The sequence below is a fragment of the Rhinolophus ferrumequinum genome, chromosome 7 (genome assembly GCF_004115265.2).
Source record: "Rhinolophus ferrumequinum isolate MPI-CBG mRhiFer1 chromosome 7, mRhiFer1_v1.p, whole genome shotgun sequence".
NCBI classification, from domain to species: domain Eukaryota; kingdom Metazoa; phylum Chordata; class Mammalia; order Chiroptera; family Rhinolophidae; genus Rhinolophus; species Rhinolophus ferrumequinum.
Window position 1 is genome coordinate 44,671,186 of NC_046290.1, and position 15,734 is coordinate 44,686,919.

Below are 15,734 nucleotides of genomic sequence, written 5' to 3' on the forward strand. Positions count from 1 at the left end.
CCCCAGTATTCCCCAATAACATTAAAAAAAAAAAAGATGTGATACATGTATACAATGGAATATTATTCGACCATAAGAAAAAATGAAATTCTGCCATTTGTAGCAACATGGATGGATCTTAAGATTATTATGCTAAATGAAATAAGTCAGACAGAAAAAGTTGAGAGCCATATGATTTCACTCATGTGTGGGATATAAAACTGAAAGCAACAAATGAACAAAACAAGCAAATAAGCAAAAACTCATAGACACAGAAAACAGTTTAGTGGTTACCAGGGCATAAAGGGAGAGGGGGGGAGGTAGAAGATGGTAACAGAAGTCAAATATATGGTGATTTGACTTTGAGTGCTGAACACACAGTGCAATATATAGATGATGTATTACAGAATTGTATACTAGAAATTTATATAGTTTTATCAACCAATGTCACCCCAATAAATTTATTTTTTAAAATGGAAAAAAAAAAAACCATGAGACAGCAAAGGTTTACCTCTACATGATTTTCCTGGGCTATACTAGAGTGTATAATAACTCTAGTTATTATAATAACTAGATAATAACTATGCATTATATTATTATGTATATAATATATATGCATGATATATGCATATATATGCATAATTAATATTATGCATATTGCATAATATGCATAGTATTATTGCATTACATGCATAATATTATGCATATATATTATGCATATATGCATTATATATATTATAATAACTAGATAATAACAATGCATAATAACTACAATGTTTCTGAATTTTAAAAAATCAGAAACTAGAACCTATAGGTTCAGAACACCTAGGTATAGTAGTTCTAGTGACACATGAGACTTTGTGTGCATTAATTTGTCATCCTTCTTAGCTCTGGCCTTCTGCCTTATTCACATCTCAGTTGTGACACTTCTCTTCAATGAATCTGTCATTTTTGGATGGCAAAAGAAGTCATATGCCAAAGCAACTTCTCCTTCATTTCCCAAGTGTCCTGCCTCACTATGCATACCCTTTACCTCAAGGCTCCTGCGGGTGTGGGGCTCTACAAGCTTTATCTCCCTTGATTTAAAATAAGAAGAAGAAAAGAGGGGAAGAGGAGGAGAAGGAGGAGGAGGGGGAGGAGGAGAAGGAAGAAGAGAAGAAGAAATAAAAACAAAACAAAAAACTTTTTTATCCTGTACAACTTTATACCAGTAGTTCAAATATGATTGTCTCTGGCTCTCCTCCCTTTTTCACAGCTAAAGGAGATTTATACTTTCCTTCTTAAAAGCTAATTATTTAATATGTAGCTCTTCCTGACAAATTTTGCCACTCATCAAAGCTGTAAATTTTAATTTCTTTATTTCTCTTACCTGCTGCAGATTTACAGGGTCCATAGGGAATTTTTGCTCCACACCAAGAATGCCTACATCAACGCCATAGATTCACATAACTTTGCTTCCACATTCAGGTCTCAATGCCAGGAAAACTTCCTAACTTTAGGAATCTCTAAATCTATCAACTCCATTCACTTTTGGCATAATTTGCCTTTTCCAAAACACTGATTTTTTTTATTTCCTAAATGCCAATAGTCCACCCAGAAAACCCAAACTGCTTTTTTTTTTTTTATATTGGGTCTAGTCTAGCTGACAAAAAATTATGAGTTGAGCAGGAAAAAAAACCCACACTCATTCTTTCAGTGATTAGATTTTCAATAGTAATGGGGTGCTTGCACCTGATTCCAAGTATGTGTCCTAACTTGGTCCATTATAGGCCATTAAAGAACAAAGAAAAAATCAACCGAGTAAATAAAAAAGATTTAATTGGATTTATTAAACAATTCATGAATTGGGCAGCATCCCATCTAATAAGTAGAAAGATGCTCCGAGGAGCTGTACAAAATGGAAGGTTTTATAGGCAGAAACTGGGACAAGAAAATTAAAAGTGGTTCACTTCAGGCAATGTTACCTCCCCCTTAGGGGAAGGCTGGGTATCTTATTAGGCAGATTACCTCACTAGTGCTGACCAGAAAATTACAGGGCTGATTAGTTTAAATTTTCATTCCTGAAAAAGGCTGAAACTGCAATTAGGTTAGGTATCAAGTCTTGGTAGAACTTAGCATAAGTGACTCCATTTGGGGTCTGTTATTTCTTTTCAACAAGGTACAGGCCCCCATATCCAATTGGATTCCGGATCTTTTGTTTATTTGTGTTGTTTTCTGGTGCCCCTGTACTAACTTGATTGAAGAATAGATATAGTAGCTCACATTTCCCATCTACCCCAATTCTTATACCAACTTTCTAGACTTGATCTTTCTGTCCTTCTCTGGAGCGAACAGAAATAATTTACTTCATATTTAGAGCAGCTAGTAAGCACTTATGGAAACATCTTTCACTTGTTTGTCCCACAGAAGGAAGGCTAGCACCTGGCTAGTTAGTTGTCCAACGAAATCATTTCTATGGTTTCAAAAATGTTCTCAGCATTTCCATCATTTGTGTAAGAGAACACTCTTTCCACCTCATATTCCAAAATGGAAAACTTTCAAAGGAATACTGTGCAATTGGGCATACAGATACTGATATGTTTATTTTAAATTTATTATATTTGTAGCACACACTTAATTTCTTAAGTAGCTTATAAAAGGGTGGGAGTGGTGCTTTAGTGATCTCTGTAATCTACAGCTATCAGGCAAATTACAGAGCTTATTTGTTGAAAAGGGAATAATTTAAACTTTTTGGATTCAAATTCAGCATTCAAGCCCCAATTTAAGCCAAATTCATAAATGTTGTGATGAAACTGTGTGCGGCGGGACCCTAGGATAAAACAAACCATTATCTCTGTTTGTAATTCATGCATTTTAAATATAGATGTGGCTTGTGTCACACCAGAATAAGAGAGAAACTTCCAAAGCTGATGAAAGAGCTGCTCAAGAAAGCATAAAAGTGTTTGGGTTCAAAGGCATAGATAGATAGATAGATAGATAGATAGATAGATAGATAGATAGATATAGATAACTTGAGCTGATACTGCTTCAAGAAAATTTTCAGTGAGATTTAAAACAAACACATAATAAATAAACACAGTATAATATGCTCCAGAATTAGTTTCTCATTAGGGCACCAAGGGATACTAGGTCTCTCCAGAAGTCTACTCAAGAGAGGCCTACGAAGAGTTTCCCAATTGGTGATTGTTATAGTTCATCTCTTACCCTGATGTTTAGAGTAAAACTAAGGCCAGAATTATGAAGATAAGAACTTTGATGAGGGTTCTATGAGATTATATCACATGAAGTACAATTTTATATAGAATTTTACTGTGTTGACCTGCTTGGTCAACTTATAAACAATTTGGAAAGTTTAATACTGTACAAATATGTTTTTTTGGGTCACTCATCTAAGAAGACATCAGCCCCAAAGCAAGAATATCACCTCCCTATTTTACGTTTGTTCTATGAGAAGCTAAGATCCAGCTTACTTCAATTTACAGAAACTTTTCCCAGTTCACATCACAATAAGGATTTAACTTATGTATTGTACATAAAGTTAAAACCTAATGCCAAGTGCACCAGAATATCTGTGTGCGTTAAATTTTTTGGTATCAAGGCAATTTCAGGTTACCTCAAGTACTAGCAGATTTACTGTAGGTTACATACGGGATTAAGACCAATAAGAATCTCAGCTATATAGACAGGCATCATGGGACACAGTCAAACTGGACAGCAGGCAGTACAGAGCCTGGATGCAATTCCCAGAACTGGAAGGCACCAATGCAGCGTGGTGACAAGGCACCCCAGGTGGTCATGTTTACTCCTCAGCAGCTGTGTTGACTCACCATCGTGATGGTCACTCAGCAACTTTCTTTCTCTGGTTCTCTACTTGAACTGATCTCAGCCAACCACCTTACTCTGAATCTTTTCCCTACCTCATGGCTTATGGTATTCATAGCTTCTGCTAGTTTATGGTTTCATTGTCTTGGAATTTATGTACTGCCTTCTGTCTGGGGAACCCAGATCTGCTTTCCTTACCAGTTGCCTGTCTCCTTCTCTTTGTTGCCAGTACAAATCCTTGTGAGAGAAAACCTGATTGTTTTAGCTAGTAACCACAGGCTACCTCATTGGCTTTCAGACCAGCAGTTGTCAAACTTGGACATAGAATCACCAGAAAGGTTTACTAAAACACAGATGGCTCCACATCGCTTCTGGGGTTTCTGATTCTATAATACAGCTCTAGTAGGGTCCAATAATTTGCATTTCTAACAAATGCTCAGGTGACACTGATGCTTTTGATTTTGAGGTCACACTTTGAAAACAACTGCAATAGCTATTGGTAGATGGTCCTTCGATAAGCTAATAAGTAATATAATTTAGAATATGGCCACCTATGAATAAGGAACTTTCAAGTGCTGTTTCCCTCAGCTAGAAACCCTGGACATAAAGTTCTCAATATGGCCTATGTACAGGTAAGCCGCCCTGCAACATTTTCCATGTCCACTCTTTTTCTAAGTGACATTCAAAAGCATTCATTGAGTCCCTATTATGTGCCAAGCCTTCAATGTACTAAGTACTGGAGATACAAAACCAGATAATTTTAACTTGTAATAATCAAGGACTCAGCTAACTCATTTTAATACCTTACAACAAATCAAGATAAATGTTTGGTTCTCTTTTGAATATAAAGATACATCAAAAGAAACTACAGAAATTCTCAAGAGCCTCCACTCAGATCATATTATGATGGAAACAGAAGTGAGAGGTACGTAAGCAAGAAAAGCACAGTCAAAAAAATAATTAAAAGAATTAGTTATGAACTACTCAGTATTTCTTATTCTGAGTAAACCAAATTATATTATGATGAAACAAACTAGGCTCTGTGCTGTCAAAATCCAGCTTCATACAGAGGAGTAAAGTAAGCTTATCTGAAAAGGAGGAGATGTTCAGCAGTTCTGCTAGACGCAGGAAGAAAGCTGAATATATAGTGGCTTTAGAAAAGGTTATATAGAACCAGCATGTGAAATGGGTGGAGTGAGAATAGAAAGTTTAATACTGTACAAATACAGAAGGTGCCAAAAAAATTGTACACATTTTAAGAAAGAAAAAAACTGTATTAAAATTGTAATACTCGATATATACTGATAACAAAAGCTGAATAAAAGTCACGTGTATACATTATTTGGCACCCTGGTATATTTTTCCTTTACAATAGAACCCCAGAAAGAAGGCTACAAACCTGCTCCTTCCCTAGTCATCCCAGCTTGCAATGCTCCTTCTTCCCTTTTTGGCTTTGGCCTTCAAGCTTTGCCCAAATTCATGGTGGATTGTGTTGTATTATATCGTCCTCTAGTGGTTTCAAAAATATCTTGTCTTTCTTTTTTAACGGCAGTGTTTATCACAGGGCCACAAAATCCATGGTGCTGAACAAACGTCTGTTAAATGGACTGGAATGAATGACAGAGATCCTAACGGATGACTGTGCCTCGACTAGACAACGTAGCTCAGCTTCCCTGAGCAAATGGGCAGTTAAGTATTTTAGGCTCAGGCTACTTATGCTATCATTGACTTTCCTTTAATAAAGTGGATCATGCAATATAGTTTGTCATTGTCTCTTGTCTAGTTTCAAGGAAATCCAATGTAACTTTTTGGAGTACTGTAGCCTGAGAGTACAAATGTTCTAAAAATGATAACTACAAGTTCTCTATTGACAAGAACAAATACAGCGAGTTGAAGTGTTGAAAGCTGGTCTCTATTCCTAAGTATTGTATGCAGTCACAGTCTCAGTCATGTGCGAAATATGAACACCTCACTTACTAAGAACACTGTGTAAACTATGGTTCATTAATCCTTCTTCTTTATCAGCTTGGTACATTGTGTGTTGGGTTTGCGCGCTCTCTTTTTCTCTCTCTCTCTCTCTCTCTCTCTCTCTCTCTCTCCCTGAACTGCTATGTGCAAGGTACCGTGATGGTCAGTTTGGGGAGGGAGGAGGAGGGAAGATGGAGAGGCAAATGAGACATACCCTTGCCCTCAAGGTGCTTACCATGTAGGGAGAAACCAGAGTAAACAAAGTTTTCGTAAATAATACCTGAACATGCAAAAAAAAAAATTGTAAATGCTACAGAAATGTGTATAGTGAAAATCAAACCTCCTTCATCTTTGACTTTCTCTCACTGTTATTTCTGTCCTTTTATCCTTTCAGGTATGTCTCCGTACACACATCAATCAATAAATCCTTATTTTCTTTTTACACACAAAAAAGCATAAAACAACACACTGTTCTGAGTTTTGTTTTTTCATTAACTACAAGTAGACCTACCTCATTTAACTGTCTAGTATTCTATTGAATGAATATCCCATTATTTATTAGGAATAACCTCACTAGCTATGTAACTTTGAGCAAGTTACTTAACCTTTCTGTGCCTCAGTTTTCTTATCAGCAAAGAAGGGATAATAATAGTACTATCTCATAGAGTTGTTGTAAGGATTGAGTTAATTGTTACATATAAAGTTGCTTAAAAGAGTACATTAGACCTTATAAAAGCTAAATAAATGTTTTTATTATTATTAGCACATATTATATAGTCTTTTGCTAACAATTACTGCTACAATTAATATCCCTATATTTATGTCTTTGCACATTTGTGCAATGTATATGTAAGTTAAATTCCTAGATCATGTATACATATTAAATTTTGATAGATATTGCCAAGTTGCCCTTGAAAGTGGTAATATGAACTTTAAATTCTACCAACAATGCAAGAATCCCTGTTTTTCCACACCCTTGACAACAGTATATCGTGAATTGTATCATACATTTAATTAAATAATTGATATTATTTGTGTGGATTGATGTGTCAAGAACTGTAAAGGGACTAAGATTTTTCCCCCAGCTCACAATTAGTTTCCCAGAACGTGACAGAAGGCACAAGACTCCTGGGTCAGAAGCAAAGGACTTTGTTATTCATGCAGGCAGCATGAATCTCTTGTTTGCATCACTTAGTCTTACTTCTCCCACCCAAGTCTCCCACCCCCAAGTCATGCATCCCATGATGCATGGCAGCCTAGGTAGATGCTAAGGTGCAACTGAGAGTTGCTGCTAGCAAACCTGCCCAACCTTTGTTCTAGAGAAAGGCATTATCTTTATTATTCTGATCAGGAAACAAATCTTCCTTCCACCCCAGAGGGAGATATTATCTCTGTCTTCCAAGGTTGTTTGCTATACAAACATCTTTGAAAACATAATCTGGAACTAAAGCTGTCAATGCCTCTGCTCAGAAGACATGTGGAAACACAGGAGACCCATAGAGAATTGTCTTCCAACAAGATTCTTCTTTTCAATTTGTTTGTCCAAAGTGTGTTTCTAATCTGTTTGAGAAGAAGGGTAACTCCACTCTGGAATATAATTGGTACTGGCACATAGTAGGCCCTAAATAAATATTTCCTTTTAGACTAGTGGGTGGATGAACGTAAGGATAAATTCCTGAAAATCTTGGACCATAAGTACAATGAACCTTTAAGATCCACTGTCAAATTCAGATCTTCTAGTTGAGAATATCTAAATATGAATTATTTCTCTCCATCTCTTCATTTGCATCCTATTAATTCTTCCTGTAAATAATTAGTGGTTTTCATTTTTAACTGCCCACATTTAATGTCTGCTAAAGAGATTACACACAGCAGAATCCCTAAGCACTAAGAGAGCAAACCTTAAAACTATCGACTGCTTCCCTTTATTGCTTCACAGTTATTGTGTGAAGCCCAGTATCTCTCAGAGAATTCCAGAGCACTCACACTTTCATTTTTCTTCCTGCCTGGTCAGGACAGATATGGAATTGTTGAACATTGTCTTGTTTTCCTTTTCTGCTTTCAAATGAAGGATAAAAACACGTTTAGCGTCAGGCAAAGCCATCTGATGAGTTTGGGGTAGCTTTCTCCACTAAGGTGCAACATATTAGGAGTTGATTTTTATGAGCATTGTACTGCTCCTCAGTCTAAAATAAAACACACTTACAAAATCTATGGGCTGCTTATTGTTATTAAAGGTTTGGTACCATATCACGTGTACCATTCAGGGTTTGCAATTACAAACAACAACCTCCACTCTGACTAGTTCATGCAGAAATTTATTAAAGGACATTGGGTAATTCACAGAACCTCTTAGAGGACGAGAAATAACCAAAAACACCACTGCTGTTGCCACTTAGCACCAAAGATGCTCAAGAATGGACACCAGAAGCTCTGCCACTGCTACTTCCAAAGTACTGGATGCCTCCTCTAGAGTAGAAAATCAGCGTCCCCACTTGCTGCCTCCTCAGATGAAGTCAAGTTACACCTGGATATGTCTAATTGGTGAAACCCAGGTCACATGCCAGAACCCTAGCTCTAAGGAAGTCTGGGAATGTGAACCTTAGGAAGATAGAACACATAATATAAGAAATGACAAAAAATATATGTAGCTTCGGCTCTTTGCTCCATCTAGTGCGAGGATGAAGACCATGCTCAGCAATCAGACTATGGACATTCCAGAAAATGTGGACAGCACTCTGAAAGGACGCACAGTTATCATGAAGGGCCCCGGAGGCACCCTGCAGAGGGACTGCAATCACATCAGTGTAGAATTCAGTCTTCTTGGAAAGAAAAAGAAGAGGCTCCAGGTTGACAAATGGCGGGGAGATAGAAAGGAACCGGTTATTGTTCGCACTCTCTGCAGTCATGTACATAATCAGGGGTGTCACATTGGGCTTCCGTGACAAGATGAGGTCTGTGTATGCTCACTTCCCCATCAACGTCGTCATTCAGGAGAATGGTCCTCTTGTGGAAATCCGAAATTTCAGGGTTCAGATGAGGTCAGGTATTGCTTGTTCAGTATCTCAAGCCCAGAAAGACAAGTTAATTCTTTTTTTTTTTTTAAGACAAGTTAATTCTTGAAGGAAATTATATTGAACTTGTATCAAATTCAGCTGCTTTGATTCAACAAGCCACAACAGTTAAAAACAAGGATATCAGAAAATTTTTGGACGGTATCTGTGTTTCTGAAAAAGGAATAGTTCAGCGGGCTGATGAATAAGATCTAAGTTGTCCAGCTACAGAAACGCTAAGATGTCGAGTGATTCCTCATACTTATTTGTGATGTTTTAAAGACACAATAGAAGTGGACATTGTCAGTAGGTCCTTTGCCCATATACCCTTGGATCCCAGGAGCAGTCTTAACAAACAGCACCTTCCTCTCTTTGTCAGAGAATTGCTCCCCCAATATCCCAATTCCCTTGTATTATAATCTGAACGTTTCTGTCCCCCCCTCCCAAATATGTTGAGATCCTAACCCCAAAGTGATGGTATTAAGTGGTGGGTTTTAGGGAGGTTATTGGGTCGTACAGACAGAGCCCTCATGATTGGGATTAGTGCCCTTATAAGAAAGACCCCAGACCTTTCCGGTGACCGTTCTTCCCCAGAGAAGGCCAGTAAACAGCAGCTATAGGTGCCCAACTGAAATGGCAGGGTCCTGAAACCCCATTTCCACAAGGACTGGTAGCAGCTTGTGGCCGTGTGGTTTAGCCAGCCAGCATGGAAAATCAGCAGAGGCAATGCCCCCCAAGCCAAAGTGTGCTGCATCACCCCATGCCCTGCGTCCAATCCATCTGGCCCATAGTGAGATGCCCCATGGTAAAGTACCACACCAAAGTGTGAGCCTGCAGGGGCTTCAGCTTGGAGAAGTTAAGGGTGGCTGGCATCCACAAGAAGGTGGCCGGGCCCACTGAAATCTCAGTGGGTCTGAGTACGTGGAACAGGTCCACAGAATCCCTGCAGGCTCACACGCAGCTGCTGAAGAAGTACTGCTCCTAGCTCATCCTCTTCCCTAGGAAGCACTCAGACCCCAAAAAGGGAGACAGCTCTGCTGAAGAACTCACATTGGCTCCCCAGCTAACAGGACTACTCATGCCAATATGGAATATCTACAAGAAGGAGAAAGCCTCATGTCATCACAGAGGAGAACTTCAAGGCTTTCGCCAGTCTTTGCATGGCCCGTGCTAATGCTTGGCTCTTTGGCATCTGGGCAAAAAGGACCAAGGAAGCTGCAGAACAGGATGTCAAAAAGTAAAAATCAAGTGTTGTTAGTAACTTGTGATTAAATATACATATATGTATATGTTTATGTTTATATTTATATTTTTATATACTGGGGGTGCCAAAATATGTATACACATTTTAAGAGATGTTATCTATTAATATGTATTACTTTTTGAAGTTGAATTGAATTACGGTAGCAATGTGTAGTATGACATTTGCTCAAAAGATGACATTAGTCAAATGAATGCTAGCGTCACCATATGACAGGCAGAACAGTCAAAAAAAATGACGAAACACGGTTGGAGGAGCGCAAGACCATTTTGAAGTGGTATTTGAAATTTGAGAACATTGTGGAAGTGCTACAATGGAGGCATGAGGATGCCTCAGAACCTCCAACACGCCTAACAACTGCACGCATTCGTGATAAGTTTGAGACGCATGGTATGTGATGAGCACAAGGGAAGATCCGGGAGACCTCACACAGCAATAGGTCCTGTTTCTTTTGCTGTGGTGTTGGAACAGTTTACACACTCACCGCAGAAGTCTACCAAACAATGTTCGCCATAATCACAAGTGTCTAGACACTGATGGTAACCATTCTGAGCACCTCCTGTAATTGCAGAAGTCAAACATGATTTGTATTCATCTTTTGTCATCAGTATATATTGAGTATTAAAATTTTAATAGAGTTTTTCCCTTTGTTAAAATGTGTATACATTTTTTTGACACCCTCTGTATAAAGACCCCAGAGAGCTACGTAGCTTGCCCCTTCCACCGTTTGAAGACACAGCCAACAGCTGCCGCCTAAGAACCAGGAAGTGCGTCTTCTCCAGACACCAAATCTGCCCAGAACTTAGTCTTAGACTTCCTAGCTTCCAGAAATGGAAGAAATAAATGTGCGTTGTTTATAAGCCCCCCAGTTTATGGCTTTTTTTTTTATAGCAACCCAGATGGACTAAGACACCTTGCCCCTGATCAGGACCCTCTGAGGTGCGATCTTCACAGTATGTGAGCTCCCCAGTTGAACTTTGACACCACACCCTTGCTTTTCTTTCTTTCCTGTCTCATCTTCCCACTCTCCTATCAGTTTTTCTTGGGAACATTTACTAACAAATCACTTTCACACAAATGCTTATCTCAGAGTTTGCTTCTGGGAAACCCAACAAGTACCTAGAATTAGACCTAGCATATGGTAAGCACTCAACAAATATTCATTGGAAGGAAGGATGACAGAGCTAAGTTGCCACCCATGACAATATCCACCATATTTTCTGATCCAGATTCCTAGAGGTGGCTTAAGAAACAGGCCCTCCCCCATCTGGTTCTCTTACATCATTGGAATCAGTTGTGATTCTTGTAATCAGGAAAAAAGTTAGCAAAATAGCTAACCTAAAATGCATTTTGCCCATCTAGAGAGTAGTTTTGCTTTACTAATTATGTAATATAAAATATAACACTTTTGGGGGTTAAACTCTGTAACATATACCAACAAAATAATGCCAACCTTGAAAGGGTCTTCTACTAAAAATTAAATGAAACAAGAGCATTCCTGGTACATAGTAGCCTCCCCTAAAAGATAATTCCCTTTCTTGCTCCTTCCAGCTACCTGAAAGTTATATTGAGAAAAAATATTTCATCACTATACTTGTCACTGTGTACAAATGAGTCAAAACTAGATGAAAAACAATAATAGCTGGGATGGAGAAGAAGTCTCAGCCAGCTCAAGCCAGCATGATTTGGCAGTGCTGAAGAGGAGAGGATGGCCCACATGGTCAGGATATTGGTAACATACAAAAGGACTAAGTAAGTAAGTCAATACACTGAGGATAATGAGAACCAGGTTTTTCACTACCAAGGAAAGAGGTGAAAATATAGAAAGGAGAAAGGCTAGGATAAAACATACAAGGTTGGGTTGTAACTGCAGGAATCAGTATGAACTCCTGGTTTCTGATAGATGATAAATAGAAAGATATGTCTACATATTTACATATACACACATCTAAGTAGTGTATACATAAATACATAGATATATACCGGGGGTACCAAAAACATGTATACAAGTGGACACTTTGGTCAACGTTGCTCAAGCAGTAGCTCGCCATAATCAGAAGTTTCTAATCAGAAGTATCTGGAGGCTGATGGTAACTACTTTGAGCACCTCTTGTAATTGCAGAAGTCAAACGTGACTTGTATTCATCTTTTGTTATCGACATCTCTTATTAAAATTTTAATAGTGTTTTCCTTTCTTAAAATGTGTATACCCTTTTTTGGCATGCTCGTATACATAATTCCTAACTCTGTCCACTAAGAAGTCAAAGAAGTAGTTGGTGCACCAGTAGCAATGAACATACCCAACACCCAGATCTTGGGTTCTAAATAACATTTTCCTCAAAAGGAATCAGAGCTCCTTGGAGAAATGGCTAATTCCAGAGCTAAGGTACAGTATGTAATGAATCTAGAACATCTTGTACCAGAAAGTACAAAAATTCTAAAAGAATGATAGGAATATGTCAAAACAACACAGGAACCAGTCAAGGTGTTCCCACTGGCTAAATCTGGGAGAATTTGAGCAATTGATTATAATCTATGGAATAATAATGACAGCAATTGATTATAATCCACTCCATAAAATAGGAATCCATGAGCTCATAAAGATATAAATACTAGATAAATGGGAAGACAGGAAAGTTTTACCTGACACTAGAATGTCAACAACTAAATGTAAAAGAGATGATTACCATTTGGAAAACTTTACAGTAATGATTGCTTTGGTCGAGATGCAAAATGGATACTAACATAAATGAGTGAAAGTGTGATCAGGAAAAGAATCTTTACATGGTCTCAAGTACCTCCAAACAAAATTAATATTAGATGGCAAAATCTGGTAGACATAATCTTACCAAATGATGGAAGTTAACTTCACCAGTAATGAAACAAATCAGCATCATGTGCCTTCTGATGTGATGCACTGAGCGGCATGTAGTATTACTTCTGTGGTATTCCTGCCAAAAAAGTGTATCCTAAACTCAATCATGAGGAAGCATCAGACAAACCCAAACTGATGGACATTCTGCAAAGTAATTGTTCTGTCCTCCACAAAAATGTCCAGGTCATGAAAAAAGGAGAGACCAGGACTGCTCCAGATAAAAGAAAATCAACAAGACATGATAATTAAATGCAACACATGATCTTGGATTGGATCCTGGAATTATAAAGGACTTTATTGGGAAAATATGCTAGATATTTCTCAAGGACCATTGTAGCGCCAGAGGTCTCTTTGAAGTCCATGAGGCTTTTGTTGGACTGCAGCATTTCCCAACTTCTCCCTCTGCCCAATTCTGCTTCCTTTCCCTCCTTTTCAAAGTTATTATTCTCAAAAGCACTCCCTAATATCCTTCACAGTAAGCTCCATCTCAGAGCTTGCTTCCTGGAAAACTCAACCTGTAACACGAAGACTGAGTAGGATTTTAACAAGCAGAAGTTGAGGTAGGAAGTATTCTGGGCATGGGAAATAGTTTGAGCAAAATCTTTTATTAGAAGATAAACAATGCAATTGAAGGGTGAAAAGGGTGACTGGAACCCAGAGCACAGAAAGCAGCTTGATGTAAGATGAAGCTGAAAAGATAGATTGGTATGGGGCAAGCCCATACAGGATGCTGTTGGCCGTGTTAATGATTTGAGTTTGTCTTAAGAGTAATGGAAAGCAACTGGAAGCCTGGCGGGTGAAGTAGGGTGCATTATAAGATTTGCATATGGAAAACAGTCCTATTACTGTGGCACATGTGGAAAACAGATTGAAGATGTGAAAGTGAACTTGGAAAGACTAGTAAAGAGGCTACTGTAGTGGTCTAAATAAAAGGTGATGGTAGTCTAGACTTGATGGTGGTGATAGAGATGGAAAATTTTGGATGGATTCAAGAAATAGTGAGAAGATAAAAAATTGATACAATTTGGTGATGAACTGGATATATAGCATAAGGAAAGAGAGGTGTTAAGGATGACGTCTAAGGTTTTGGTTTGCTAAACTGAAAGAATGGTGCCAACGAATGAGGTAGAGAAAAATTGTGTGTGTACTTTTGGACATAAAGAACTTGAGCTTCCTTTGAGACAACCAAATATCGGGTTCTGGAAACCAAGGAAAGAGAATGCTTCAAGAATGCTTCAGATCAACTGTGTTGAGAGCTATCAGGAGGTGAGCTAGCTAATATACTGCTGAAAAATATCCATGAGAGAGCTGCTTCAGAGGAGTGATGAATGCAGAAGCCAGGCTGGAATGGGTTGATAAGTGAGTAGGAGGAAAGAAAACAGACATTTTTCCTCCCCCCCCCAAAAAAAAACCACGAAAAACAAAAACAAAAATCCACAGTTGCAGGAAATGTACTTATATTGGCCTAAAGAAAAGTGTCACAATTCTAACCAAATTAGAAATATTAAATGAATTCAAGCACCTCTTGACATGAAAGTTAATCTCAATTTATAAATGTCATTTTACCTAGTTCTCTCTAGAGCTAGGAATGAAACTAGCTCTAGAAAAACACAAGAGTTAGTTGTTGCCATTGCCATTCCAATTAGAAAATAAGAATTCTACAAAGAAATTGCTACCCAAAAAATTTCTACAAAAAAAGTCACTTGAAGAAAGTGAAGCAAGAATGTCACTCTTTAGTGGGCTTTTACTTGATCTACTCCACTCTGGACCAATGAGTATCAGCTGATGCAGGCAAAAAATATGGGCATTTTTGTACCAATTCAATAAACAATGCTATGAAATATTCTGAATTTAAAACCCCTAGTTAAAGAATATTGTATATTTGCTTTTATTTGCCTCAAACAGGAAAATGTGCATTTTTAGCTTTCAGAGGTCATGCCTTCCTCAGTGTTCTTCCCACAATGCCTTCCTCCCATATCCAAAATCTTATCTGAGTTCCAGGCCAGGTTCTATTTATCAGACTCGGTGAGTCTTTTCTGGTTATACCCATATCGCATCTTATTTGGAAAACCTTAGCATTTGTGCCTTTAATATGAAATGTCACCAACCAAGTCTTGCTCTCAAATTGCTAAGTATTTTCTATACCGTAATAGATTATGAAGCCCCAGCAGGCTGACTGTGATTCCTCATTCTTTTATAAGGTACTAAGTCTCTTTATGTATATTCAGATTAAGTATTGTAATCATAATTTACACTGCCCCAAACTCCATTTTCATCTCCAAATCCCAGTCCTCCAATTTCTTTATGAGTGTTGATAATAGTTAACATGTATTGATTACTACATATCATTCACTGTTCTAGACAGTTTTCACATATTAACATATATAATCCTCCCAACAAACCTATGATATAGGTATTACTATTTCTGTTTTACAGATAAGAAAATTGAAGTACAGAAAATCCAAGTTGCACAATTATTAAGTGGCCGGGTTGGGATTCAAATCAAGACACACACAGGAGACAGTTTTCCTAACTTTTTAGCAACAGAAAAATAACCCTAATAAGGCCTGGTCCTCTATAGGTGGCGCTACAGGGACAGGTAAGCACGCAGGGAGCGTCAAAAGGAGGAGCTGATGGGCGCGAGGATTGGATCTTTCACCCCGCGGTGGGAGGGGCCTAAGGAAGGGCCAGGGAAAGCGAGAATTCTGTCGTGCGCAGGCGCGGAGCTGGGCACTCCCCCGGGAGTGAGGGCTGCTGGACCCGATGACGTGGCCTG

General features: G+C 38.3%; 2 pseudogenes; both read left to right on the forward strand.

The window, feature by feature from the left end:
- Positions 1–8,450: 8,450 nt before the first annotated feature.
- Positions 8,451–9,031, forward strand: LOC117025236 (60S ribosomal protein L9-like; annotated as a pseudogene).
- Positions 9,032–9,451: 420 nt separating this feature from the next.
- LOC117025273 (60S ribosomal protein L13-like) lies at positions 9,452–10,063 on the forward strand (annotated as a pseudogene).
- Positions 10,064–15,734: the final 5,671 nt, after the last annotated feature.